General features: G+C 30.8%; 2 long non-coding RNA genes across 2 annotated transcripts; both read right to left on the bottom strand.

The window, feature by feature from the left end:
* LOC107608644 lies at positions 1,327-1,935 on the bottom strand. The gene is made up of 2 exons (XR_001612954.1): positions 1,753-1,935; positions 1,327-1,615 (listed from the first exon to the last, which is right to left on the bottom strand). It is a non-coding gene; the product is annotated as an uncharacterized LOC107608644 (long non-coding RNA).
* Positions 4,047-6,411, bottom strand: LOC107608187. Its single transcript, XR_001612753.2, has 3 exons — positions 6,200-6,411; positions 4,911-5,087; positions 4,047-4,193 (listed from the first exon to the last, which is right to left on the bottom strand). It is a non-coding gene; the product is annotated as an uncharacterized LOC107608187 (long non-coding RNA).

The raw sequence follows: 7,044 nt of genomic DNA, 5'->3' as shown, positions 1-7,044 counted from the left end.
AAAGAAATAAGATAAAAAAAAATTTCAATTGTTAAAATATAAAATCACTAGTTCACTTTTAGTGAAATTTATATTTATATTAATAATGGTATATAATTAAAATATAATTAATTTTAAAAATAGAAAAAACAAAAATTAAATTAAATTAGATATTTATGTATACTATATAATTATTATTTGTCAAATATAGTACTTAGAAGTGCAATGGCTAAGTGACAAGTAGAGGTTGTTTTTGCTCCAAGGTTCTTAGTTCGAGACCTTGTGGAGATATTTTAAAAAATTTTTCAAGCAGACCAGTTCGGTTACACCGGTTTGTACCGGTTCACACTGGTTTTATTCCTTAACGGTCTAAGGAGTAAATCGTGGTCCGGTTCTAGTCTGGTTCACTAGTTTTTCGGTCGAACCAGCCGATTCAGTTCGGTTTTTACAACTATAGTTCGGTTTTTACAACTATGGATTGAAATACGAACATAATTTCAGAGACCAATAAGTATTATCTCTTTGTTGACAATTAAGTTATTTTAATGGTAATTAAGATCTAATAATGGTTTATAATAAAAGAAGCATTCTTTTGCAACAATGAACCTATAGTAGTAGTTAGGGGTGTTCATATATTAGATCATATCCATATAAATTCACAGTATTTATCTGTATCTGATCTGTAATTTGAGGATACGATCTGATCTGTAAGATGATCGGATTGGATCGAATCAGATCCACACTCTAATCAGATAGAAGTAAATATGTTTTAAAAAGTAAACAAAAAAAATTATTGACTTTTTTTATTAAAATAAAATTTTTTAATATTTTTTATTTTGAATGTGATTTTTTTTATGTAAATAATCTTTTAAAAAAATCTAATAGTTAATCTATTACCTTTTTTGTTTTAATCCAAATTAAATGTTTTTTATTGTTTTTGGAAAGAAAATCTTTTGAGAAATTTAATAGTATGTGATGAGGAACACCGAATAAATTATATAGAAACCAATTAAAACACAACATAAAAACATCTTTAAAAAATGACGTTTTAGGCGTCTTTATCTGAGTGGTTTCTTTCTCGATCCATCCAAGATTGTTATTGATGACATCATGGCAAAATCATGAATCTTTCCAAACACATTTCATTTAACATTTTCCCGCCCATTATGAACATATTTTATTTTATGATTCTTGTACTTTATTTCATATTTTTGTAATTATTATTCGTGTCGTATAAATAAATATGAATATACAAGAAATAATATAAAACACTTAAAATTAAATTGTATATTATTTATTTCATATGCCTTTGCTTTATTGTATTTAAAAAAAAACAAGATACAGACATTGAAGGAGTACAATGTTGATTAATCTATTTTGCAAAACAGGGCATTTCTCAACTTTATATATTTTTTTTATAAAAATATGAACCCTAATGCCTATGGGGGACAGTCATGCTCATGAATGCATACACATACTTCATAAGATATTTTATTAGATTTTCTTGTCGCACAATGTCCTCGTCCACCGTCATAGCGACCAGCACATATGAGTTTGCAAAATGATTCCTGACAAGGAGGATTAGTAATGTACAGATCATTCGAACATAATGATCCTTCCACACTTGCCATAGAAACTACAAAACTCAAACAAAAACAAAAAAATAGTTATGAGAAATTAAAAATAATAATAATAATAATAATAATAATAATAATTCATTTTTTAAAACTTTCTTAACATTTGTATATGGGTATGCTTAAATATATATTGTACCAGAAATAATAAGAATAAGGGCAAAAATTGCAGCATAGGAAATCTTAGCCATCGTATTAAGGCGTAAATCCTTATGGCTTGGATATAGCTGTTGCAAAATGACTTTTATCTGTTATTAGTGGCCTTTAGATAGATTGTGCCAATATAAATAGAAATCTTTGAAATCTCTGCCTTAGTTAGAATAGAGAATTTACACTCATCCATTACTTGTATTTATAGTCTTAGCAATGCTTACTTACATTTTCTCTGTCTGATTTTTAAGTCAACTTTTTTTTAAACATCTTCTAGAAGAGTAAAAATAATTATATTTAGGTTCGATAATATAAAGATACTTTTTGTTTATTAAAAATATCTTTTTTTTTTTAATAAAAAATCTTTTAAAAAAATATTAAATTATAACTTCTAAAAGAATATTTTTTATTTTGTAATATTTTTATTTTGAAAAAGTATAGGTAGACAATGAAAATATTAAACAATGTGAACAATGAATATATCGGATATTTATTTTACTAGGTGTGTAAATGGTTATTCTAATATTAAGATTTAGGTGGGTAATTTAGAGTGTAGTGTGTTTTTATTTGACTGGTAGTTATTCATGTTGTTCAAAAAAATCATTAATTACTTAACATTGCTCTTTTATTTTAATCATTAAAATTTTAGTAAATACACTAAAAAAAATATATTTTCATTAAATTTTTTTAACTACTTAATGACATCCAAACAAATTTTTAATCACATTTTTAGTCCTATTACAAATTCTAATATGGTGTTAAGAGTCACATTCTTGATGCACCATTGTATTTTTTCAAGCATGCATTCAATTCTTTGATTTTCTTTCCTTTTTTTCTGATGTATTCAATTATTTTTAATCCTGCATTCAATTCATTAATTTTCTTTTCGTATTTTTTGCATTTTTTTCGATGATCATTAAAATGGGTCAAATTCACCGAATACATAAAAATGGGTGAGCGGACTAGAATTTAAAACCCGTTAAATAAAAAATGCGCCAACATATATACTGTCAAATTCGCAAATTTTTGGTAAATCAGANTAACTTTTAATAATTATTTTTTTATTAATTTTATTAACTTTTTTTTAAAAAGAGTTAAGTGAGCTAGTTTATTAGCCTACCAACCTGCAATAAAGCAGGGCAGACTAGCATTTTGAGTCCACATTATTTTTGTTCCAGGGCAAGGTAGGCTACCCGCTTTGCTACCACTAATCACCATCGATCACGACCTTATTTCTTGCTGAATCACCCTCCATCACCAAAAATGCTCCAATTCTGCTCTAATTCTAGTTGACATTGATTTATTTGTTCATCCTTCTTTGCAATGGCACCTGTAGTTGCTGTTCATCCTCCATAAAAACTTCTTTAATTGGTTCCTCTTCCAGAAAAGCTTGAAGAATGTAATTTTTCAACATGCCAACATCAAATTCTTCTAACCATCAAAAGTCTTGGGATGCTTGATCATATTGATTAATAGCACTAAAGTCCCTTCAAGATACTCAATAGATGTTGACCGTGTTGTTGGTACAAGATCTGTGCACACTACAAGAAAATAAGCTTTCTGCCACGCTTTTAAAGCGTGCCGAAAAGTGCAAAAAAGCGTGTTGATAGCTTTTCACCACGCTTCTTGAGCTATCGGCACGTTTTTGAAAGGGTTACATCCGCCAGCATGCCGGTTGCTCTATCGCCACGATTTTGTGGATCTATCGGCACGCTTTTTTTGTTGGGACGCTTTCACCTATTGGCACGCTTAAAAAGCGTGGCCATAGGTCTTAACCTATAGCTACGCTTGAGAAGCGTACCGAAAAGCATACATATCGCCACGCTTTTGGAAGCGTGCTCAATGAAGTGGTTTTGGCTACCCTTCGAAAGCGTGCCAATAGGAGAAGATATGGCTACACTTTTTAAGTGTGCCAATAGGAGAAAATATGACTATGCTTGATAAGCGTGGCTATTGATGATTACGAAAAGATATGGCTACGCTTAAAAAGCATGCCAATAGCAAAAAATATGACTATAAGTTAGATCAAAATACTTATAGCTATACTTGTTTATAAATCTTCCTAATTAAACATTGCAAAATTGATATATAATTTTACATCATAATTTGAATGACTAATTTAAACAAAGGAAATTTTTTTTATATAATTTTAAATTAACCAATCCAACATCCATAAACTTTCATCACATTTGTCAACAAAAAAATAAAATTTATTATTTGAAAAATACAACATACACATCATCAAAGTCACAATCAAAGAAAAAGTCAAAATTTGTGATTTGAAGAACAAGAAAACTGTTCGTGTGAAGACCAAAATAGCTTTGGCTCATTGACACCTTTCACAAGCTCTGATATGAGTGACTCCACACATTTCTCATCAATGACCAAAACCACTGTTTCAGTTGCCTCCTTAGGTGAAGCTTGAACCTCCTAGAATATAAAATAAATAAAATCAGATTATGCATTGAATCGGTTGAAATACATCCACAATCAACAGGAACACTCATAATTCTTGAAAAAGAGCATGTATGAAGGATATTCTTAATGCAGGCTTCCCTGTAAGCATGTAAGAATCAGCTTTCTCTTAATGCATAATAATACACAGAACCTTCTTAATATGCTAATCAATTCCAGTTCATACCTCAAACGCAATGCTCCAAATGCATTTGCAAAATACATGAGATCATAAAAAAATGCACAACATGTCGTAGACTACTTTTCAAATTTTATTGTCGAAATAGTTTGAATCAAAGATCCAACAAAAAATGAATCTCTATTCTCCAAATTTATAAAACCAAGTAAACTAATTCCATGATTAATGTGATAGTCATCATTCAACTAGTTGGATTTCATTCATCAATCCCTGCTTAATTAACTAATAATTAAGAACATTGAGAAATGCCTAAGTCAGTATGCATTTGAAAAACCATTCCCAATCATATCTAAAGCACTTCAGCACTTTCAATGCAAAGGTAATCGACTCATTGATTCATTGATTCAGGGGTCTTCAAACTTAATTGGAAATAGGATAAGTACTCTATTGAAACCAAAGAACAAATGAAGAATCATTTACAAACACTGTGATTATCCACAAAAGAATAAAAGTGAAAAGAGGAAAAACCAGAAAAGGGGGGCAGGAATAATCACCTTTCAAAGGTGGCCTTGGAGAACCAGAATGTAGAATTGTTTGGAGGGAGAAGCTTAATTGAGTATCCACCTTTAGAGATCTCATCTTTCACAAACTTGAGGTGAGAAACAAAAGGCTCAAACAACCCTGAAGCTATTTTCTCATGAACACCACCACAAAACACTACCAGCTCACATCTGCAGAGAAAAATGATCAAACCCAAAATTCCAAAACCCATCCACTAATCTTGGAAACCAAAAAAGATTAATTCTTGAGATCATCGAAATTCTGGCTGTGATTTCTCTTTTAATATAAATAGATTGCACGTGTGAATTGCTTCAGTTTAGCATAAATTAAGCCAAGATACCAAAGTTGAGTGACGGTACCACGTTACCTTTTTATTTATGCTGTAAAATGCTTGTCTAGTTTACCGGTAGTAGATGTACTCAAGTAGTTAAGCGTAAAGCATAAAGTAAAACACATAAGCTCAAATTTACAAAGAACCAATTAGCATTTTTTCATGTGATAGTTTATGATATTGTCATGGTGGGAACTGCGAGCCAAGAATAAGTAGGTGCTTAAAAGTAAAGCAGACATAACACCATGAGAGAATTTATTCGAATTATGCTGCATAGAATTCATATGTAATAATCCTTATTATTCTTTCATAGCTTTGAGGCTAGTTTTCCAGGTGCCACACACAGCTTCATATTATCTCTTACTATATGCTACTAAAAGAAGCATAGCCCTCATTTGTTAGCAACATATATATAAAAGCAAATACTGGTAAACCAGAAGAAGACAAATTTGGTTTAAGAAACCTGGAGAGGAGTAGGTGCTATCCAAACATACATGTTCTTTCATATAATTACATTACAAAATTAATTATGTAACATTCTCTTTAATTTGTTATTTTACTATAGACCTTGTCATCATGCGTATATAAAGTTACACAAGCTTAAATACAGGTTGATAGGTTTTGAAATAAAAAAGTTATTCCATTTAATTAACTAACCAGAAATGCATAAAAGAAAAACACATGCATGCCTAGCAAAAGAAAATAAAGTACATGTGAAAAAGTGTCATTAGGCCAAATCATTGTTTTGTCTAATGAAAAGCAGACCATAGTGCTTAAGAAGTTAATGCAAGAAAGGAATTGATGCGGGTCTAAAAAAATAAAAACACCCAATGATAATACATAGATTTCAATGCAAGAATACTGTAGAAACCAGGGTCTAATAATGCCTTCTAATAATTAGTTAAGCTTAAGCTTAAACACTTTTGCTTTATACCATGCTCAAAACATTACCTGGTCCTGGTTGGTGTGAGTTGAAACACTACAAGTTTTACTATCTCTTTGTTGTGTAGATCAATGTCTTGTCATAATCATAATTTGAGGATAATTTTTTTAAAAACAAAGGTCCCACATAGAAAACAAACAAAGAAACCATGTATGACTGTGTACAAAACTGTCTACAAGATCAAATAATGATTTGAATGCCAAAATTTTATTACACTTATAGTAGTGACACGGGCCCCAAGGGTGTATTGGTAAAGATTTTTTCAATAAGGTCGCGTTGCAAGTATAACTCTACCAACAACAATCCTCAGGGGTCAAATTTAGAAGAGGGATTCAACCCCAATAGAAATAACCGAAGTATTCAAACCTCGGGTCGTCTCACAAGGAATAGGCAAACATGTGCTTCAACATTGGTTAGAAATCCGGGGTTGTGAGTTATGAGCATGAAAATAAATGGGAATCTTAACAAGCAAGTAATCTTAAAATGCAACAACTAGTTCAATTAACTAAGCAAAACATGAGCAACTTCAATGAATAAACAACATTCCACTTAATTCTATTATAACCCAAACAAGTAACTACAACTAAAGAAATTGGTTGAGGAAATTGATTTTCAAATACGAATAATAAAAGCAACTCTTGGCTAGGCTTGGGAATTGGGGCCACCATCCTTGTCTAACAACTATATCTTGACAATTATGAGGAACCAAGCTCATTAAGTCTACTCTCAAAGTCTTAAGTACGTGATATCTACTCCTAGACTTGAAGTACGTCAAATGGCTTTTTCACATCAACCCATAAGTCCCAACCTACCTACTAATTAAATTAGTAGTGGGTTGGCGACAATGAGTATC

Source organism: Arachis ipaensis, chromosome B07 (assembly GCF_000816755.2).
Source record: "Arachis ipaensis cultivar K30076 chromosome B07, Araip1.1, whole genome shotgun sequence".
Classification (NCBI taxonomy): Eukaryota; Viridiplantae; Streptophyta; class Magnoliopsida; order Fabales; family Fabaceae; genus Arachis; species Arachis ipaensis.
The sequence above is the reverse complement of the archived record's forward strand: the minus strand, read 5'-3'. Positions and strand labels throughout refer to the sequence as shown.